The sequence below is a fragment of the Schistocerca americana genome, chromosome 7 (assembly GCF_021461395.2).
Source record: "Schistocerca americana isolate TAMUIC-IGC-003095 chromosome 7, iqSchAmer2.1, whole genome shotgun sequence".
Classification (NCBI taxonomy): domain Eukaryota; kingdom Metazoa; phylum Arthropoda; class Insecta; order Orthoptera; family Acrididae; genus Schistocerca; species Schistocerca americana.
In genome coordinates, this window is record NC_060125.1 from 44,737,408 (window position 1) to 44,759,317 (window position 21,910).

Below are 21,910 nucleotides of genomic sequence, written 5' to 3' on the forward strand. Positions count from 1 at the left end.
TAGTACACGGCTCGGTGGCTAACTAAGAAGTCTGCGTGCTGTTGGATTCTTTAATTTTGCCTTTTCCCTTAGTTTTCGGTGTTGCTGCGAGGTAATGATACGGTCCAGCACGCTGACCCCTCTCTTGCCTCTCGGGACGCAAATTCGCGAACCTGCGGCCACAGTCAAATGAAAGGGTCCGTTGTGCGTTTGTCGAGTTGGTTTCTCCCAGTCGTTTCTAGCGCCTGTCCTCTACATATACGCCCATTTGCAAGCGTCAGCTTTCGCGTCAGCCGAGCAAAGTCGAGACAAGTCGACACATGGGGACACACGATGCTGTGAATTGCAATCCGTACTAGCCTACGCGGAGCGGGACGAGTGGCGAAGGAAAACCATTCGTAACACGACAGTTCGGAAATTCGACGATCGCGAGCGTTGGAAACACTCTCCTGAGTAAAGAAGACAACTTCCGTGCGGTGTCCGGGTTTCGAACCCGGGTCAGCTACTTGGGAAGCAATCATGCTGACCGACACACCACCACCGCCTTCTGCTACGCGCTGCTTGCGCCGTGATGTGTCGCCTTCCCTCCTGGCGCCAGAGGCCGAAGGCAATCTCGCTGTAGGCGCTCAACGCCGAGTGGAAGGCGAGCACATCTGAACCCGTTTTCCTGGTGCTGCTAGGGCCATATACTGAAACTGAGCGCAGAACTAACTTTTACTGAAGAATCTGCCCTTTAATGCACATCAGGGCGAACACGAAATTTCTAATATGAAGTACTCACTGACGATCCAAAGACGTTTCAGTATGTACGCGTCGGTACCACCGGGGCAGTGCCTAAGTATTGTAAAGTGAAGGACGACAGTTTGAGCCTCACGGGAAGTATTTCATTGGCTTCCCACGAGTGCGTAATGCACAGCGTGGCTGTTGCTAGGAAACGGCCTTATTTGCCGTTGGCTAATATCTAGTTTTCTTTGCATCATTGTGAAAATGTTCCTATTACTAAATACAGTTTTGCTAGTTACAGTTCAAACTGGAAACGACGGAAGAATGCGGTCCAACGCGCCACATTGGTTCCCGAAAGGGAGGGTGCATTTCCTACGCCACGTCTGACATTGCGTCTTAAATTTTCTAAAACTGACATAATTCCATCCTACCGAAAAAAGAAACAGGTTTCGCAGCGAGGTTCTTTGAGATATTGCTAGAGATTGAAGTCTCTGGAGCTCTTTCCTCGCACGTCAGATTGGCCGAGCGGTCTAAGGCGCCAGATTTAAGCTCTGGTTCCCGTAAGGGAGCGTGGGTGCGAACCACACATCTGACAATGCATTTTAAACATTCTGAAACTAACATACTCCCTTGATCTTTCAGAACAAGTAAATTATGCAGAAACACGCCATGCAGATTTAACTAGAGACGACAGTGACAGCCCGAGCGGTCGAAAAGAAATAGCGGAACATACTTTTCCTGCGTCGAGGTGTAGCTCTTCTCACGGACGTCTCCGTTGTTGTTGTGCTGTGGCCCTGGGTTCCAAGCGACAGCGAGAAAACCTCAACAGCAACGCATACGTGTTTAAATGAATCGAAAGGCCTTAATAAAGATAGATGAAACGGTGGCTCAGGTGCTGGAGTTCTGAAGCGGCCGTATTGCGTGGGCAGTAAGCTCACTAAGTTAGTGTGTCATGCTAACAACGGGAAGGCTATGGGTTAGATCCCACCAAGGGCTATTCCATATTGCTTCCCTAAAAGGCAGCGCGAGAGACTGCCAGGCAAATCCCAAGTGATCTGTACAAGGACTAGGATGTCCGCACGTCTGGAAACGTTCTCGCCGACTTGTGTGCCACGCTGACGACACGGGTTCTCGTCCGATCACCGAAGTTAAGCAGCGTTTTTACGTGCTTAGTACACGGCTCGGTGGCTAACTAAGAAGTCTGCGTGCTGTTGGATTCTTTAATTTTGCCTTTTCCCTTAGTTTTCGGTGTTGCTGCGAGGTAATGATACGGTACAGCACGCTGACCCCTCTCTTGCCTCTCGGGACGCAAATTCGGGAACCTGCGGCCACAGTCAAATGAAAGGGTCCGTTGTGCGTTTGTCGAGTTGGTCTCTCCCAGTCGTTTCTAGCGCCTGTCCTCTACATATACGCCCATTTGCAAGCGTCAGCTTTCGCGTCAGCCGAGCAAAGTCGAGACAAGTCGACACATGGGGACACACGATGCTGTGAATTGCAATCCGTACTAGCCTAGGCGGAGCGGGACGAGTGGCGAAGGAAAACAATTCGTAACACGACAGTTCGGAAATTCGACGATCGCGAGCGTTGGAAACACTCTCCTGAGTAAAGAAGACAACTTCCGTGCGGTGTCCGGGTTTCGAACCCGGGTCAGCTACTTGGGAAGCAATCATGCTGACCGACACACCACCACCGCCTTCTGCTACGCGCTGCTTGCGCCGTGATGTGTCGCCTTCCCTCCTGGCGCCAGAGGCCGAAGGCAATCTCGCTGTAGGCGCTCAACGCCGAGTGGAAGGCGAGCACATCTGAACCCGTTTTCCTGGTGCTGCTAGGGCCATATACTGAAACTGAGCGCAGAACTAACTTTTACTGAAGAATCTGCCCTTTAATGCACATCAGGGCGAACACGAAATTTCTAATATGAAGTACTCACTGACGATCCAAAGACGTTTCAGTATGTACGCGTCGGTACCACCGGGGCAGTGCCTAAGTATTGTAAAGTGAAGGACGACAGTTTGAGCCTCACGGGAAGTATTTCATTGGCTTCCCACGAGTGCGTAATGCACAGCGTGGCTGTTGCTAGGAAACGGCCTTATTTGCCGTTGGCTAATATCTAGTTTTCTTTGCATCATTGTGAAAATGTTCCTATTACTAAATACAGTTTTGCTAGTTACAGTTCAAACTGGAAACGACGGAAGAATGCGGTCCAACGCGCCACATTGGTTCCCGAAAGGGAGGGTGCATTTCCTACGCCACGTCTGACATTGCGTCTTAAATTTTCTAAAACTGACATAATTCCATCCTACCGAAAAAAGAAACAGGTTTCGCAGCGAGGTTCTTTGAGATATTGCTAGAGATTGAAGTCTCTGGAGCTCTTTCCTCGCACGTCAGATTGGCCGAGCGGTCTAAGGCGCCAGATTTAAGCTCTGGTTCCCGTAAGGGAGCGTGGGTGCGAACCACACATTTGACAATGCATTTTAAACATTCTGAAACTAACATACTCCCTTGATCTTTCAGAACAAGTAAATTATGCAGAAACACGCCATGCAGATTTAACTAGAGACGACAGTGACAGCCCGAGCGGTCGAAAAGAAATAGCGGAACATACTTTTCCTGCGTCGAGGTGTAGCTCTTCTCACGGACGTCTCCGTTGTTGTTGTGCTGTGGCCCTGGGTTCCAAGCGACAGCGAGAAAACCTCAACAGCAACGCATACGTGTTTAAATGAATCGAAAGGCCTTAATAAAGATAGATGAAACGGTGGCTCAGGTGCTGGAGTTCTGAAGCGGCCGTATTGCGTGGGCAGTAAGCTCACTAAGTTAGTGTGTCATGCTAACAACGGGAAGGCTATGGGTTAGATCCCACCAAGGGCTATTCCATATTGCTTCCCTAAAAGGCAGCGCGAGAGACTGCCAGGCAAATCCCAAGTGATCTGTACAAGGACTAGGATGTCCGCACGTCTGGAAACGTTCTCGCCGACTTGTGTGCCACGCTGGCGACACGGGTTCTCGTCCGATCACCGAAGTTAAGCAGCGTTTTTACGTGCTTAGTACACGGCTCGGTGGCTAACTAAGAAGTCTGCGTGCTGTTGGATTCTTTAATTTTGCCTTTTCCCTTAGTTTTCGGTGTTGCTGCGAGGTAATGATACGGTCCAGCACGCCTACCCCTCTCTTGCCTCTCGGGACGCAAATTCGCGAACCTGCGGCCACAGTCAAATGAAAGGGTCCGTTGTGCGTTTGTCGAGTTGGTCTCTCCCAGTCGTTTCTAGCGCCTATCCTCTACATATACGCCCATTTGCAAGCGTCAGCTTTCGCGTCAGCCGAGCAAAGTCGAGACAAGTCGACACATGGGGACACACGATGCTGTGAATTGCAATCCGTACTAGCCTAGGCGGAGCGGGACGAGTGGCGAAGGAAAACCATTCGTAACACGACAGTTCGGAAATTCGACGATCGCGAGCGTTGGAAACACTCTCCTGAGTAAAGAAGACAACTTCCGTGCGGTGTCCGGGTTTCGAACCCGGGTCAGCTACTTGGGAAGCAATCATGCTGACCGACACACCACCACCGCCTTCTGATACGCGCTGCTTGCGCCGTGATGTGTCGCCTTCCCTCCTGGCGCCAGAGGCCGAAGGCAATCTCGCTGTAGGCGCTCAACGCCGAGTGGAAGGCGAGCACATCTGAACCCGTTTTCCTGGTGCTGCTAGGGCCATATACTGAAACTGAGCGCAGAACTAACTTTTACTGAAGAATCTGCCCTTTAATGCACATCAGGGCGAACACGAAATTTCTAATATGAAGTACTCACTGACGATCCAAAGACGTTTCAGTATGTACGCGTCGGTACCACCGGGGCAGTGCCTAAGTATTGTAAAGTGAAGGACGACAGTTTGAGCCTCACGGGAAGTATTTCATTGGCTTCCCACGAGTGCGTAATGCACAGCGTGGCTGTTGCTAGGAAACGGCCTTATTTGCCGTTGGCTAATATCTAGTTTTCTTTGCATCATTGTGAAAATGTTCCTATTACTAAATACAGTTTTGCTAGTTACAGTTCAAACTGGAAACGACGGAAGAATGCGGTCCAACGCGCCACATTGGTTCCCGAAAGGGAGGGTGCATTTCCTACGCCACGTCTGACATTGCGTCTTAAATTTTCTAAAACTGACATAATTCCATCCTACCGAAAAAAGAAACAGGTTTCGCAGCGAGGTTCTTTGAGATATTGCTAGAGATTGAAGTCTCTGGAGCTCTTTCCTCGCACGTCAGATTGGCCGAGCGGTCTAAGGCGCCAGATTTAAGCTCTGGTTCCCGTAAGGGAGCGTGGGTGCGAACCACACATCTGACAATGCATTTTAAACATTCTGAAACTAACATACTCCCTTGATCTTTCAGAACAAGTAAATTATGCAGAAACACGCCATGCAGATTTAACTAGAGACGACAGTGACAGCCCGAGCGGTCGAAAAGAAATAGCGGAACATACTTTTCCTGCGTCGAGGTGTAGCTCTTCTCACGGACGTCTCCGTTGTTGTTGTGCTGTGGCCCTGGGTTCCAAGCGACAGCGAGAAAACCTCAACAGCAACGCATACGTGTTTAAATGAATCGAAAGGCCTTAATAAAGATAGATGAAACGGTGGCTCAGGTGCTGGAGTTCTGAAGCGGCCGTATTGCGTGGGCAGTAAGCTCACTAAGTTAGTGTGTCATGCTAACAACGGGAAGGCTATGGGTTAGATCCCACCAAGGGCTATTCCATATTGCTTCCCTAAAAGGCAGCGCGAGAGACTGCCAGGCAAATCCCAAGTGATCTGTACAAGGACTAGGATGTCCGCACGTCTGGAAACGTTCTCGCCGACTTGTGTGCCACGCTGACGACACGGGTTCTCGTCCGATCACCGAAGTTAAGCAGCGTTTTTACGTGCTTAGTACACGGCTCGGTGGCAAACTAAGAAGTCTGCGTGCTGTTGGATTCTTTAATTTTGCCTTTTCCCTTAGTTTTCGGTGTTGCTGCGAGGTAATGATACGGTACAGCACGCTGACCCCTCTCTTGCCTCTCGGGACGCAAATTCGGGAACCTGCGGCCACAGTCAAATGAAAGGGTCCGTTGTGCGTTTGTCGAGTTGGTCTCTCCCAGTCGTTTCTAGCGCCTGTCCTCTACATATACGCCCATTTGCAAGCGTCAGCTTTCGCGTCAGCCGAGCAAAGTCGAGACAAGTCGACACATGGGGACACACGATGCTGTGAATTGCAATCCGTACTAGCCTAGGCGGAGCGGGACGAGTGGCGAAGGAAAACAATTCGTAACACGACAGTTCGGAAATTCGACGATCGCGAGCGTTGGAAACACTCTCCTGAGTAAAGAAGACAACTTCCGTGCGGTGTCCGGGTTTCGAACCCGGGTCAGCTACTTGGGAAGCAATCATGCTGACCGACACACCACCACCGCCTTCTGCTACGCGCTGCTTGCGCCGTGATGTGTCGCCTTCCCTCCTGGCGCCAGAGGCCGAAGGCAATCTCGCTGTAGGCGCTCAACGCCAAGTGGAAGGCGAGCACATCTGAACCCGTTTTCCTGGTGCTGCTAGGGCCATATACTGAAACTGAGCGCAGAACTAACTTTTACTGAAGAATCTGCCCTTTAATGCACATCAGGGCGAACACGAAATTTCTAATATGAAGTACTCACTGACGATCCAAAGACGTTTCAGTATGTACGCGTCGGTACCACCGGGGCAGTGCCTAAGTATTGTAAAGTGAAGGACGACAGTTTGAGCCTCACGGGAAGTATTTCATTGGCTTCCCACGAGTGCGTAATGCACAGCGTGGCTGTTGCTAGGAAACGGCCTTATTTGCCGTTGGCTAATATCTAGTTTTCTTTGCATCATTGTGAAAATGTTCCTATTACTAAATACAGTTTTGCTAGTTACAGTTCAAACTGGAAACGACGGAAGAATGCGGTCCAACGCGCCACATTGGTTCCCGAAAGGGAGGGTGCATTTCCTACGCCACGTCTGACATTGCGTCTTAAATTTTCTAAAACTGACATAATTCCATCCTACCGAAAAAAGAAACAGGTTTCGCAGCGAGGTTCTTTGAGATATTGCTAGAGATTGAAGTCTCTGGAGCTCTTTCCTCGCACGTCAGATTGGCCGAGCGGTCTAAGGCGCCAGATTTAAGCTCTGGTTCCCGTAAGGGAGCGTGGGTGCGAACCACACATCTGACAATGCATTTTAAACATTCTGAAACTAACATACTCCCTTGATCTTTCAGAACAAGTAAATTATGCAGAAACACGCCATGCAGATTTAACTAGAGACGACAGTGACAGCCCGAGCGGTCGAAAAGAAATAGCGGAACATACTTTTCCTGCGTCGAGGTGTAGCTCTTCTCACGGACGTCTCCGTTGTTGTTGTGCTGTGGCCCTGGGTTCCAAGCGACAGCGAGAAAACCTCAACAGCAACGCATACGTGTTTAAATGAATCGAAAGGCCTTAATAAAGATAGATGAAACGGTGGCTCAGGTGCTGGAGTTCTGAAGCGGCCGTATTGCGTGGGCAGTAAGCTCACTAAGTTAGTGTGTCATGCTAACAACGGGAAGGCTATGGGTTAGATCCCACCAAGGGCTATTCCATATTGCTTCCCTAAAAGGCAGCGCGAGAGACTGCCAGGCAAATCCCAAGTGATCTGTACAAGGACTAGGATGTCCGCACGTCTGGAAACGTTCTCGCCGACTTGTGTGCCACGCTGACGACACGGGTTCTCGTCCGATCACCGAAGTTAAGCAGCGTTTTTACGTGCTTAGTACACGGCTCGGTGGCAAACTAAGAAGTCTGCGTGCTGTTGGATTCTTTAATTTTGCCTTTTCCCTTAGTTTTCGGTGTTGCTGCGAGGTAATGATACGGTACAGCACGCTGACCCCTCTCTTGCCTCTCGGGACGCAAATTCGGGAACCTGCGGCCACAGTCAAATGAAAGGGTCCGTTGTGCGTTTGTCGAGTTGGTCTCTCCCAGTCGTTTCTAGCGCCTGTCCTCTACATATACGCCCATTTGCAAGCGTCAGCTTTCGCGTCAGCCGAGCAAAGTCGAGACAAGTCGACACATGGGGACACACGATGCTGTGAATTGCAATCCGTACTAGCCTAGGCGGAGCGGGACGAGTGGCGAAGGAAAACAATTCGTAACACGACAGTTCGGAAATTCGACGATCGCGAGCGTTGGAAACACTCTCCTGAGTAAAGAAGACAACTTCCGTGCGGTGTCCGGGTTTCGAACCCGGGTCAGCTACTTGGGAAGCAATCATGCTGACCGACACACCACCACCGCCTTCTGCTACGCGCTGCTTGCGCCGTGATGTGTCGCCTTCCCTCCTGGCGCCAGAGGCCGAAGGCAATCTCGCTGTAGGCGCTCAACGCCAAGTGGAAGGCGAGCACATCTGAACCCGTTTTCCTGGTGCTGCTAGGGCCATATACTGAAACTGAGCGCAGAACTAACTTTTACTGAAGAATCTGCCCTTTAATGCACATCAGGGCGAACACGAAATTTCTAATATGAAGTACTCACTGACGATCCAAAGACGTTTCAGTATGTACGCGTCGGTACCACCGGGGCAGTGCCTAAGTATTGTAAAGTGAAGGACGACAGTTTGAGCCTCACGGGAAGTATTTCATTGGCTTCCCACGAGTGCGTAATGCACAGCGTGGCTGTTGCTAGGAAACGGCCTTATTTGCCGTTGGCTAATATCTAGTTTTCTTTGCATCATTGTGAAAATGTTCCTATTACTAAATACAGTTTTGCTAGTTACAGTTCAAACTGGAAACGACGGAAGAATGCGGTCCAACGCGCCACATTGGTTCCCGAAAGGGAGGGTGCATTTCCTACGCCACGTCTGACATTGCGTCTTAAATTTTCTAAAACTGACATAATTCCATCCTACCGAAAAAAGAAACAGGTTTCGCAGCGAGGTTCTTTGAGATATTGCTAGAGATTGAAGTTTCTGGAGCTCTTTCCTCGCACGTCAGATTGGCCGAGCGGTCTAAGGCGCCAGATTTAAGCTCTGGTTCCCGTAAGGGAGCGTGGGTGCGAACCACACATCTGACAATGCATTTTAAACATTCTGAAACTAACATACTCCCTTGATCTTTCAGAACAAGTAAATTATGCAGAAACACGCCATGCAGATTTAACTAGAGACGACAGTGACAGCCCGAGCGGTCGAAAAGAAATAGCGGAACATACTTTTCCTGCGTCGAGGTGTAGCTCTTCTCACGGACGTCTCCGTTGTTGTTGTGCTGTGGCCCTGGGTTCCAAGCGACAGCGAGAAAACCTCAACAGCAACGCATACGTGTTTAAATGAATCGAAAGGCCTTAATAAAGATAGATGAAACGGTGGCTCAGGTGCTGGAGTTCTGAAGCGGCCGTATTGCGTGGGCAGTAAGCTCACTAAGTTAGTGTGTCATGCTAACAACGGGAAGGCTATGGGTTAGATCCCACCAAGGGCTATTCCATATTGCTTCCCTAAAAGGCAGCGCGAGAGACTGCCAGGCAAATCCCAAGTGATCTGTACAAGGACTAGGATGTCCGCACGTCTGGAAACGTTCTCGCCGACTTGTGTGCCACGCTGACGACACGGGTTCTCGTCCGATCACCGAAGTTAAGCAGCGTTTTTACGTGCTTAGTACACGGCTCGGTGGCAAACTAAGAAGTCTGCGTGCTGTTGGATTCTTTAATTTTGCCTTTTCCCTTAGTTTTCGGTGTTGCTGCGAGGTAATGATACGGTCCAGCACGCTGACCCCTCTCTTGCCTCTCGGGACGCAAATTCGGGAACCTGCGGCCACAGTCAAATGAAAGGGTCCGTTGTGCGTTTGTCGAGTTGGTCTCTCCCAGTCGTTTCTAGCGCCTGTCCTCTACATATACGCCCATTTGCAAGCGTCAGCTTTCGCGTCAGCCGAGCAAAGTCGAGACAAGTCGACACATGGGGACACACGATGCTGTGAATTGCAATCCGTACTAGCCTAGGCGGAGCGGGACGAGTGGCGAAGGAAAACAATTCGTAACACGACAGTTCGGAAATTCGACGATCGCGAGCGTTGGAAACACTCTCCTGAGTAAAGAAGACAACTTCCGTGCGGTGTCCGGGTTTCGAACCCGGGTCAGCTACTTGGGAAGCAATCATGCTGACCGACACACCACCACCGCCTTCTGCTACGCGCTGCTTGCGCCGTGATGTGTCGCCTTCCCTCCTGGCGCCAGAGGCCGAAGGCAATCTCGCTGTAGGCGCTCAACGCCAAGTGGAAGGCGAGCACATCTGAACCCGTTTTCCTGGTGCTGCTAGGGCCATATACTGAAACTGAGCGCAGAACTAACTTTTACTGAAGAATCTGCCCTTTAATGCACATCAGGGCGAACACGAAATTTCTAATATGAAGTACTCACTGACGATCCAAAGACGTTTCAGTATGTACGCGTCGGTACCACCGGGGCAGTGCCTAAGTATTGTAAAGTGAAGGACGACAGTTTGAGCCTCACGGGAAGTATTTCATTGGCTTCCCACGAGTGCGTAATGCACAGCGTGGCTGTTGCTAGGAAACGGCCTTATTTGCCGTTGGCTAATATCTAGTTTTCTTTGCATCATTGTGAAAATGTTCCTATTACTAAATACAGTTTTGCTAGTTACAGTTCAAACTGGAAACGACGGAAGAATGCGGTCCAACGCGCCACATTGGTTCCCGAAAGGGAGGGTGCATTTCCTACGCCACGTCTGACATTGCGTCTTAAATTTTCTAAAACTGACATAATTCCATCCTACCGAAAAAAGAAACAGGTTTCGCAGCGAGGTTCTTTGAGATATTGCTAGAGATTGAAGTCTCTGGAGCTCTTTCCTCGCACGTCAGATTGGCCGAGCGGTCTAAGGCGCCAGATTTAAGCTCTGGTTCCCGTAAGGGAGCGTGGGTGCGAACCACACATCTGACAATGCATTTTAAACATTCTGAAACTAACATACTCCCTTGATCTTTCAGAACAAGTAAATTATGCAGAAACACGCCATGCAGATTTAACTAGAGACGACAGTGACCGCCCGAGCGGTCGAAAAGAAATAGCGGAACATACTTTTCCTGCGTCGAGGTGTAGCTCTTCTCACGGACGTCTCCGTTGTTGTTGTGCTGTGGCCCTGGGTTCCAAGCGACAGCGAGAAAACCTCAACAGCAACGCATACGTGTTTAAATGAATCGAAAGGCCTTAATAAAGATAGATGAAACGGTGGCTCAGGTGCTGGAGTTCTGAAGCGGCCGTATTGCGTGGGCAGTAAGCTCACTAAGTTAGTGTGTCATGCTAACAACGGGAAGGCTATGGGTTAGATCCCACCAAGGGCTATTCCATATTGCTTCCCTAAAAGGCAGCGCGAGAGACTGCCAGGCAAATCCCAAGTGATCTGTACAAGGACTAGGATGTCCGCACGTCTGGAAACGTTCTCGCCGACTTGTGTGCCACGCTGACGACACGGGTTCTCGTCCGATCACCGAAGTTAAGCAGCGTTTTTACGTGCTTAGTACACGGCTCGGTGGCTAACTAAGAAGTCTGCGTGCTGTTGGATTCTTTAATTTTGCCTTTTCCCTTAGTTTTCGGTGTTGCTGCGAGGTAATGATACGGTACAGCACGCTGACCCCTCTCTTGCCTCTCGGGACGCAAATTCGGGAACCTGCGGCCACAGTCAAATGAAAGGGTCCGTTGTGCGTTTGTCGAGTTGGTCTCTCCCAGTCGTTTCTAGCGCCTGTCCTCTACATATACGCCCATTTGCAAGCGTCAGCTTTCGCGTCAGCCGAGCAAAGTCGAGACAAGTCGACACATGGGGACACACGATGCTGTGAATTGCAATCCGTACTAGCCTAGGCGGAGCGGGACGAGTGGCGAAGGAAAACAATTCGTAACACGACAGTTCGGAAATTCGACGATCGCGAGCGTTGGAAACACTCTCCTGAGTAAAGAAGACAACTTCCGTGCGGTGTCCGGGTTTCGAACCCGGGTCAGCTACTTGGGAAGCAATCATGCTGACCGACACACCACCACCGCCTTCTGCTACGCGCTGCTTGCGCCGTGATGTGTCGCGTTCCCTCCTGGCGCCAGAGGCCGAAGGCAATCTCGCTGTAGGCGCTCAACGCCAAGTGGAAGGCGAGCACATCTGAACCCGTTTTCCTGGTGCTGCTAGGGCCATATACTGAAACTGAGCGCAGAACTAACTTTTACTGAAGAATCTGCCCTTTAATGCACATCAGGGCGAACACGAAATTTCTAATATGAAGTACTCACTGACGATCCAAAGACGTTTCAGTATGTACGCGTCGGTACCACCGGGGCAGTGCCTAAGTATTGTAAAGTGAAGGACGACAGTTTGAGCCTCACGGGAAGTATTTCATTGGCTTCCCACGAGTGCGTAATGCACAGCGTGGCTGTTGCTAGGAAACGGCCTTATTTGCCGTTGGCTAATATCTAGTTTTCTTTGCATCATTGTGAAAATGTTCCTATTACTAAATACAGTTTTGCTAGTTACAGTTCAAACTGGAAACGACGGAAGAATGCGGTCCAACGCGCCACATTGGTTCCCGAAAGGGAGGGTGCATTTCCTACGCCACGTCTGACATTGCGTCTTAAATTTTCTAAAACTGACATAATTCCATCCTACCGAAAAAAGAAACAGGTTTCGCAGCGAGGTTCTTTGAGATATTGCTAGAGATTGAAGTCTCTGGAGCTCTTTCCTCGCACGTCAGATTGGCCGAGCGGTCTAAGGCGCCAGATTTAAGCTCTGGTTCCCGTAAGGGAGCGTGGGTGCGAACCACACATCTGACAATGCATTTTAAACATTCTGAAACTAACATACTCCCTTGATCTTTCAGAACAAGTAAATTATGCAGAAACACGCCATGCAGATTTAACTAGAGACGACAGTGACAGCCCGAGCGGTCGAAAAGAAATAGCGGAACATACTTTTCCTGCGTCGAGGTGTAGCTCTTCTCACGGACGTCTCCGTTGTTGTTGTGCTGTGGCCCTGGGTTCCAAGCGACAGCGAGAAAACCTCAACAGCAACGCATACGTGTTTAAATGAATCGAAAGGCCTTAATAAAGATAGATGAAACGGTGGCTCAGGTGCTGGAGTTCTGAAGCGGCCGTATTGCGTGGGCAGTAAGCTCACTAAGTTAGTGTGTCATGCTAACAACGGGAAGGCTATGGGTTAGATCCCACCAAGGGCTATTCCATATTGCTTCCCTAAAAGGCAGCGCGAGAGACTGCCAGGCAAATCCCAAGTGATCTGTACAAGGACTAGGATGTCCGCACGTCTGGAAACGTTCTCGCCGACTTGTGTGCCACGCTGACGACACGGGTTCTCGTCCGATCACCGAAGTTAAGCAGCGTTTTTACGTGCTTAGTACACGGCTCGGTGGCTAACTAAGAAGTCTGCGTGCTGTTGGATTCTTTAATTTTGCCTTTTCCCTTAGTTTTCGGTGTTGCTGCGAGGTAATGATACGGTACAGCACGCTGACCCCTCTCTTGCCTCTCGGGACGCAAATTCGGGAACCTGCGGCCACAGTCAAATGAAAGGGTCCGTTGTGCGTTTGTCGAGTTGGTCTCTCCCAGTCGTTTCTAGCGCCTGTCCTCTACATATACGCCCATTTGCAAGCGTCAGCTTTCGCGTCAGCCGAGCAAAGTCGAGACAAGTCGACACATGGGGACACACGATGCTGTGAATTGCAATCCGTACTAGCCTAGGCGGAGCGGGACGAGTGGCGAAGGAAAACAATTCGTAACACGACAGTTCGGAAATTCGACGATCGCGAGCGTTGGAAACACTCTCCTGAGTAAAGAAGACAACTTCCGTGCGGTGTCCGGGTTTCGAACCCGGGTCAGCTACTTGGGAAGCAATCATGCTGACCGACACACCACCACCGCCTTCTGCTACGCGCTGCTTGCGCCGTGATGTGTCGCCTTCCCTCCTGGCGCCAGAGGCCGAAGGCAATCTCGCTGTAGGCGCTCAACGCCAAGTGGAAGGCGAGCACATCTGAACCCGTTTTCCTGGTGCTGCTAGGGCCATATACTGAAACTGAGCGCAGAACTAACTTTTACTGAAGAATCTGCCCTTTAATGCACATCAGGGCGAACACGAAATTTCTAATATGAAGTACTCACTGACGATCCAAAGACGTTTCAGTATGTACGCGTCGGTACCACCGGGGCAGTGCCTAAGTATTGTAAAGTGAAGGACGACAGTTTGAGCCTCACGGGAAGTATTTCATTGGCTTCCCACGAGTGCGTAATGCACAGCGTGGCTGTTGCTAGGAAACGGCCTTATTTGCCGTTGGCTAATATCTAGTTTTCTTTGCATCATTGTGAAAATGTTCCTATTACTAAATACAGTTTTGCTAGTTACAGTTCAAACTGGAAACGACGGAAGAATGCGGTCCAACGCGCCACATTGGTTCCCGAAAGGGAGGGTGCATTTCCTACGCCACGTCTGACATTGCGTCTTAAATTTTCTAAAACTGACATAATTCCATCCTACCGAAAAAAGAAACAGGTTTCGCAGCGAGGTTCTTTGAGATATTGCTAGAGATTGAAGTCTCTGGAGCTCTTTCCTCGCACGTCAGATTGGCCGAGCGGTCTAAGGCGCCAGATTTAAGCTCTGGTTCCCGTAAGGGAGCGTGGGTGCGAACCACACATCTGACAATGCATTTTAAACATTCTGAAACTAACATACTCCCTTGATCTTTCAGAACAAGTAAATTATGCAGAAACACGCCATGCAGATTTAACTAGAGACGACAGTGACAGCCCGAGCGGTCGAAAAGAAATAGCGGAACATACTTTTCCTGCGTCGAGGTGTAGCTCTTCTCACGGACGTCTCCGTTGTTGTTGTGCTGTGGCCCTGGGTTCCAAGCGACAGCGAGAAAACCTCAACAGCAACGCATACGTGTTTAAATGAATCGAAAGGCCTTAATAAAGATAGATGAAACGGTGGCTCAGGTGCTGGAGTTCTGAAGCGGCCGTATTGCGTGGGCAGTAAGCTCACTAAGTTAGTGTGTCATGCTAACAACGGGAAGGCTATGGGTTAGATCCCACCAAGGGCTATTCCATATTGCTTCCCTAAAAGGCAGCGCGAGAGACTGCCAGGCAAATCCCAAGTGATCTGTACAAGGACTAGGATGTCCGCACGTCTGGAAACGTTCTCGCCGACTTGTGTGCCACGCTGACGACACGGGTTCTCGTCCGATCACCGAAGTTAAGCAGCGTTTTTACGTGCTTAGTACACGGCTCGGTGGCTAACTAAGAAGTCTGCGTGCTGTTGGATTCTTTAATTTTGCCTTTTCCCTTAGTTTTCGGTGTTGCTGCGAGGTAATGATACGGTACAGCACGCTGACCCCTCTCTTGCCTCTCGGGACGCAAATTCGGGAACCTGCGGCCACAGTCAAATGAAAGGGTCCGTTGTGCGTTTGTCGAGTTGGTCTCTCCCAGTCGTTTCTAGCGCCTGTCCTCTACATATACGCCCATTTGCAAGCGTCAGCTTTCGCGTCAGCCGAGCAAAGTCGAGACAAGTCGACACATGGGGACACACGATGCTGTGAATTGCAATCCGTACTAGCCTAGGCGGAGCGGGACGAGTGGCGAAGGAAAACAATTCGTAACACGACAGTTCGGAAATTCGACGATCGCGAGCGTTGGAAACACTCTCCTGAGTAAAGAAGACAACTTCCGTGCGGTGTCCGGGTTTCGAACCCGGGTCAGCTACTTGGGAAGCAATCATGCTGACCGACACACCACCACCGCCTTCTGCTACGCGCTGCTTGCGCCGTGATGTGTCGCCTTCCCTCCTGGCGCCAGAGGCCGAAGGCAATCTCGCTGTAGACGCTCAACGCCGAGTGGAAGGCGAGCACATCTGAACCCGTTTTCCTGGTGCTGCTAGGGCCATATACTGAAACTGAGCGCAGAACTAACTTTTACTGAAGAATCTGCCCTTTAATGCACATCAGGGCGAACACGAAATTTCTAATATGAAGTACTCACTGACGATCCAAAGACGTTTCAGTATGTACGCGTCGGTACCACCGGGGCAGTGCCTAAGTATTGTAAAGTGAAGGACGACAGTTTGAGCCTCACGGGAAGTATTTCATTGGCTTCCCACGAGTGCGTAATGCACAGCGTGGCTGTTGCTAGGAAACGGCCTTATTTGCCGTTGGCTAATATCTAGTTTTCTTTGCATCATTGTGAAAATGTTCCTATTACTAAATACAGTTTTGCTAGTTACAGTTCAAACTGGAAACGACGGAAGAATGCGGTCCAACGCGCCACATTGGTTCCCGAAAGGGAGGGTGCATTTCCTACGCCACGTCTGACATTGCGTCTTAAATTTTCTAAAACTGACATAATTCCATCCTACCGAAAAAAGAAACAGGTTTCGCAGCGAGGTTCTTTGAGATATTGCTAGAGATTGAAGTCTCTGGAGCTCTTTCCTCGCACGTCAGATTGGCCGAGCGGTCTAAGGCGCCAGATTTAAGCTCTGGTTCCCGTAAGGGAGCGTGGGTGCGAACCACACATCTGACAATGCATTTTAAACATTCTGAAACTAACATACTCCCTTGATCTTTCAGAACAAGTAAATTATGCAGAAACACGCCATGCAGATTTAACTAGAGACGACAGTGACAGCCCGAGCGGTCGAAAAGAAATAGCGGAACATACTTTTCCTGCGTCGAGGTGTAGCTCTTCTCACGGACGTCTCCGTTGTTGTTGTGCTGTGGCCCTGGGTTCCAAGCGACAGCGAGAAAACCTCAACAGCAACGCATACGTGTTTAAATGAATCGAAAGGCCTTAATAAAGATAGATGAAACGGTGGCTCAGGTGCTGGAGTTCTGAAGCGGCCGTATTGCGTGGGCAGTAAGCTCACTAAGTTAGTGTGTCATGCTAACAACGGGAAGGCTATGGGTTAGATCCCACCAAGGGCTATTCCATATTGCTTCCCTAAAAGGCAGCGCGAGAGACTGCCAGGCAAATCCCAAGTGATCTGTACAAGGACTAGGATGTCCGCACGTCTGGAAACGTTCTCGCCGACTTGTGTGCCACGCTGACGACACGGGTTCTCGTCCGATCACCGAAGTTAAGCAGCGTTTTTACGTGCTTAGTACACGGCTCGGTGGCTAACTAAGAAGTCTGCGTGCTGTTGGATTCTTTAATTTTGCCTTTTCCCTTAGTTTTCGGTGTTGCTGCGAGGTAATGATACGGTACAGCACGCTGACCCCTCTCTTGCCTCTCGGGACGCAAATTCGGGAACCTGCGGCCACAGTCAAATGAAAGGGTCCGTTGTGCGTTTGTCGAGTTGGTCTCTCCCAGTCGTTTCTAGCGCCTGTCCTCTACATATACGCCCATTTGCAAGCGTCAGCTTTCGCGTCAGCCGAGCAAAGTCGAGACAAGTCGACACATGGGGACACACGATGCTGTGAATTGCAATCCGTACTAGCCTAGGCGGAGCGGGACGAGTGGCGAAGGAAAACAATTCGTAACACGACAGTTCGGAAATTCGACGATCGCGAGCGTTGGAAACACTCTCCTGAGTAAAGAAAGACAACTTCCGTGCGGTGTCCGGTTTCGAACCCGGGTCAGCTACTTGGGAAGCAATCATGCTGACCGACACACCACCACCGCCTTCTGCTACGCGCTGCTTGCGCCGTGATGTGTCGCCTTCCTCCTGGCGCCAGAGGCCGAAGGCAATCTCGCTGTAGCGCTCAACGCCAAGTGGAAGGCGAGCACATCTGAACCCGTTTTCCTGGTGCTGCTAGGACCATATACTGAAACTGAGCGCAGAACTAACTTTTACTGAAGAATCCTGCCCTTTAATGCACATCAGGGCGAACACAGAAATTTCTAATATGAAGTACTCACTGGACGATCCAAAGACGTTTCAGTATGTACGCGTCGGTACCACCGGGGCAGTGCCTAAGTATTGTAAAGTGAAGGACGACAGTTTGAGCCTCACGGGGAAGTATATCATTGGCTTCCCACGAGTGCGTAATGCACAGCGTGGCTGTTGCTAGGAAACGGCCTTATTTGCCGTTGGCTAATATCTAGTTTTCTTTGCATCATTGTGAAAATGTTCCTATACTAAATACAGTTTTGCTAGTTACAGTTCAAACTGGAAACGACGGAAGAATGCGGTCCAACGCGCCACATTGGTTCCCGAAAGGGAGGGTGCATTTTCCTACGCCACGTCTGACATTGCGTCTTAAATTTTCTAAAACTGACATAATTCCATCCTACCGAAAAAAGAAACAGGTTTCGCAGCGAGGTTCTTTGAGATATTGCTAGAGATTGAAGTCTCTGGAGCTCTTTCCTCGCACGTCCAGATTGGCCGAGCGGTCTAAGGCGCCAGATTTAAGCTCTGGTTCCCGTAAGGGAGCGTGGGTGCGAACCACACATCTGACAATGCATTTTAAACATTCTGAAACTAACATACTCCCTTGATCTTTCAGAACAAGTAAATTATGCAGAAACACGCCATGCAGATTTAACTAGAGACGACAGTGACAGCCCGAGCGGTCGAAAAGAAATAGCGGAACATACTTTTCCTGCGTCGAGGTGTAGCTCTTCTCACGGACGTCTCCGTTGTTGTTGTGCTGTGGCCCTGGGTTCCAAGCGACAGCGAGAAAACCTCAACAGCAACGCATACGTGTTTAAATGAATCGAAAGGCCTTAATAAAGATAGATGAAACGGTGGCTCAGGTGCTGGAGTTCTGAAGCGGCCGTATTGCGTGGGCAGTAAGCTCACTAAGTTAGTGTGTCATGCTAACAACGGGAAGGCTATGGGTTAGATCCCACCAAGGGCTATTCCATATTGCTTCCCTAAAAGGCAGCGCGAGAGACTGCCAGGCAAATCCCAAGTGATCTGTAACAAGGACTAGGATGTCCGCACGTCTGGAAACGTTCTCGCCGACTTGTGTGCCACGCTGACGACACGGGTTCTCGTCCGATCACCGAAGTTAAGCAGCGTTTTTACGTGCTTAGTACACGGCTCGGTGGCTAACTAAGAAGTCTGCGTGCTGTTGGATTCTTTAATTTTGCCTTTTCCCTTAGTTTTCGGTGTTGCTGCGAGGTAATGATACGGTACAGCACGCTGACCCCTCTCATTGCCCTCTCGGGACGCAAATTCGGGAACCTGCGGCCACAGTCAAATGAAAGGGTCCGTTGTGCGTTTGTCGAGTTGGTCTCTCCCAGTCGTTTCTAGCGCCTGTCCTCTACATATACGCCCATTTGCAAGCGTCAGCTTTCGCGTCAGCCGAGCAAAGTCGAGACAAGTCGACACATGGGGACACACGATGCTGTGAATTGCAATCCGTACTAGCCTAGGCGGAGCGGGACGAGTGGCGAAGGAAAACAATTCGTAACACGACAGTTCGGAAATTCGACGATCGCGAGCGTTGGAAACACTCTCCTGAGTAAAGAAGACAACTTCCGTGCGGTGTCCGGGTTTCGAACCCGGGTCAGCTACTTGGGAAGCAATCATGCTGACCGACACACCACCACCGCCTTCTGCTACGCGCTGCTTGCGCCGTGATGTGTCGCCTTCCCTCCTGGCCGCCAGAGGCCGAAGGCAATCTCGCTGTAGACGCTCAACGCCGAGTGGAAGGCGAGCACATCTGAACCCGTTTTCCTGGTGCTGCTAGGGCCCATATACTGAAACTGAGCGCAGAACTAACTTTTACTGAAGAATCTGCCCTTTAATGCACATCAGGGCGAACACGAAATTTCTAATATGAAGTACTCACTGACGATCCAAAGACGTTTCAGTATGTACGCGTCGGTACCCACCGGGGCAGTGCCTAAGTATTGTAAAGTGAAGGACGACAGTTTGAGCCTCACGGGAAGTATTTCATTGGCTTCCCACGAGTGCGTAATGCACAGCGTGGCTGTTGCTAGGAAACGGCCTTATTTGCCGTTGGCTAATATCTAGTTTTCTTTGCATCATTGTGAAAATGTTCCTATTACTAAATACAGTTTTGCTAGTTACAGTTCAAACTGGAAAACGACGGAAGAATGCGGTCCAACGCGCCACATTGGTTCCCGAAAGGGAGGGTGCATTTCCTACGCCACGTCTGACATTGCGTCTTAAATTTTCTAAAACTGACATAATTCCATCCTACCGAAAAAAGAAACAGGTTTCGCAGCGAGGTTCTTTGAGATATTGCTAGAGATTGAAAGTCTCTGGAGCTCTTTCCTCGCACGTCAGATTGGCCGAGCGGTCTAAGGCGCCAGATATAAGCTCTGGTTCCCGTAAGGGAGCGTGGGTGCGAACCACACATCTGACAATGCATTTTTAAACATTCTGAAACTAACATACTCCCTTGATCTTTCAGAACAAGTAAATTATGCAGAAACACGCCATGCAGATTTAACTAGAGACGACAGTGACAGCCGAGCGGTCGAAAAGAAATAGCGGAACATACTTTTCCTGCGTCGAGGTGTAGCTCTTCTCACGGACGTCTCCGTTGTTGTTGTGCTGTGGCCCTGGGGTTCCAAGCGACAGCGAGAAACCTCAACAGCAACGCATACGTGTTTAAATGAATCGAAAGGCCTTAATAAAGATAGATGAAACGGTGGCTCAGGTGCTGGAGTTCTGAAGCGGCCGTATTGCGTGGGCAGTAAGCTCACTAAGTTAGTGTGTCATGCTAACAACGGGAAGGCCTATGGGTTAGATCCCCACCAAGGGCTATTCCATATTGCTTCCCTAAAAGGCTGCGCGAGAGACTGCCAGGCAAATCCCAAGTGATCTGTACAAGGACTAGGATGCCGCACGTCTGGAAACGTTCTCGCCGACTTGTGTGCCACGCTGACGACACGGGTTCTCGTCCGATCACCGAAGTTAAGCAGCGTTTTTACGTGCTTAGTACACGGCTCGGTGGCTAACTAAGAAGTCTGCGTGCTGTTGGATTCTTTAATTTTGCCTTTTCCCTTAGTTTTCGGTGTTGCTGCGAGGTAATGATACGGTACAGCACGCTGACCCCCTCTCTTGCCTCTCGGGACGCAAATTCGGGAACCTGCGGCCACAGTCAAATGAAAGGGTCCGTTGTGCGTTTGTCGAGTTGGTCTCTCCCAGTCGTTTCTAGCGCCTGTCCTCTACATATACGCCCATTTGCAAGCGTCAGCTTTCGCGTCAGCCGAGCAAAGTCGAGACAAGTCGACACATGGGGACACACGATGCTGTGAATTGCAATCCGTACTAGCCTAGGCGGAGCGGGACGAGTGCGAAGGAAAACAATTCGTAACACGACAGTTCGGAAATTCCGACGATCGCGAGCGTTGGAAAACACTCCTGAGTAAAGAAGACAACTTCCGTGCGGTGTCCGGGTTTCGAACCCGGGTCAGCTACTTGGGAAGCAAATCATGCTGACCGACACACCACCACCGCCTTCTGCCTACGCGCTGCTTGCGCCGTGATGTGTCGCCTTCCCTCCTGGCGCCAGAGGCCGAAGGCAATCTCGCTGTAGACGCTCAACGCCGAGTGGAAGGCGAGCACATCTGAACCCCGTTTTCTGGTGCTGCTAGGGCCATATACTGAAACTGAGCGCAGAACTAACTTTTACTGAAGAATCTGCCCTTTAATGCACATCAGGGCGAACACGAAATTCTAATATGAAGTACTCACTGACGATCCAAAGACGTTTCAGTATGTACGCGTCGGTACCACCGGGGCAGTTCCTAAGTATTGTAAAGTGAAGGACGACAGTTTGAGCCTCACGGGAAGTATTTCATTGGCTTCCCACGAGTGCGTAATGCACAGCGTGGCTGTTGCTAGGAAACGGCCTTATTTGCCGTTGGCTAATATCTAGTTTTCTTTGCATCATTGTGAAAATGTTCCTATTACTAAATACAGTTTTGCTAGTTACAGTTCAAACTGGAAACGACGGAAGAATGCGGTCCAACGCGCCACATTGGTTCCCGAAAGGGAGGGTGCATTTCCTACGCCACGTCTGACATTGCGTCTTAAATTTTCTAAAACTGACATAATTCCATCCTACCGAAAAAAGAAACAGGTTTCGCAGCGAGGTTCTTTGAGATATTGCTAGAGATTGAAGTCTCTGGAGCTCTTTCCTCGCACGTCAGATTGGCCGAGCGGTCTAAGGCGCCAGATTTAAGCTCTGGTTCCCGTAAGGGAGCGTGGGTGCGAACCACACATCTGACAATGCATTT

General features: G+C 50.1%; 10 non-coding genes across 10 annotated transcripts; all 10 read left to right on the forward strand.

Annotated features, from left to right (window-relative positions):
* The first annotated feature begins 1,213 nt into the window (after positions 1-1,213).
* Trnal-uaa lies at positions 1,214-1,297 on the forward strand. The gene has a single exon. It is a non-coding gene; the product is annotated as a tRNA-Leu (tRNA).
* A 1,788-nt stretch (positions 1,298-3,085) lies between these two features.
* Positions 3,086-3,169, forward strand: Trnal-uaa. Its single transcript has one exon. It is a non-coding gene; the product is annotated as a tRNA-Leu (tRNA).
* A 1,788-nt stretch (positions 3,170-4,957) lies between these two features.
* Trnal-uaa lies at positions 4,958-5,041 on the forward strand. Its single transcript has one exon. It is a non-coding gene; the product is annotated as a tRNA-Leu (tRNA).
* Positions 5,042-6,829: 1,788 nt separating this feature from the next.
* Positions 6,830-6,913, forward strand: Trnal-uaa. The gene has a single exon. It is a non-coding gene; the product is annotated as a tRNA-Leu (tRNA).
* Positions 6,914-8,701: 1,788 nt separating this feature from the next.
* Positions 8,702-8,785, forward strand: Trnal-uaa. Its single transcript has one exon. It is a non-coding gene; the product is annotated as a tRNA-Leu (tRNA).
* A 1,788-nt stretch (positions 8,786-10,573) lies between these two features.
* On the forward strand, positions 10,574-10,657 carry Trnal-uaa. The gene has a single exon. It is a non-coding gene; the product is annotated as a tRNA-Leu (tRNA).
* Positions 10,658-12,445: 1,788 nt separating this feature from the next.
* Positions 12,446-12,529, forward strand: Trnal-uaa. The gene has a single exon. It is a non-coding gene; the product is annotated as a tRNA-Leu (tRNA).
* Positions 12,530-14,317: 1,788 nt separating this feature from the next.
* On the forward strand, positions 14,318-14,401 carry Trnal-uaa. The gene has a single exon. It is a non-coding gene; the product is annotated as a tRNA-Leu (tRNA).
* A 1,788-nt stretch (positions 14,402-16,189) lies between these two features.
* On the forward strand, positions 16,190-16,273 carry Trnal-uaa. Its single transcript has one exon. It is a non-coding gene; the product is annotated as a tRNA-Leu (tRNA).
* Positions 16,274-21,818: 5,545 nt separating this feature from the next.
* On the forward strand, positions 21,819-21,902 carry Trnal-uaa. Its single transcript has one exon. It is a non-coding gene; the product is annotated as a tRNA-Leu (tRNA).
* Positions 21,903-21,910: the final 8 nt, after the last annotated feature.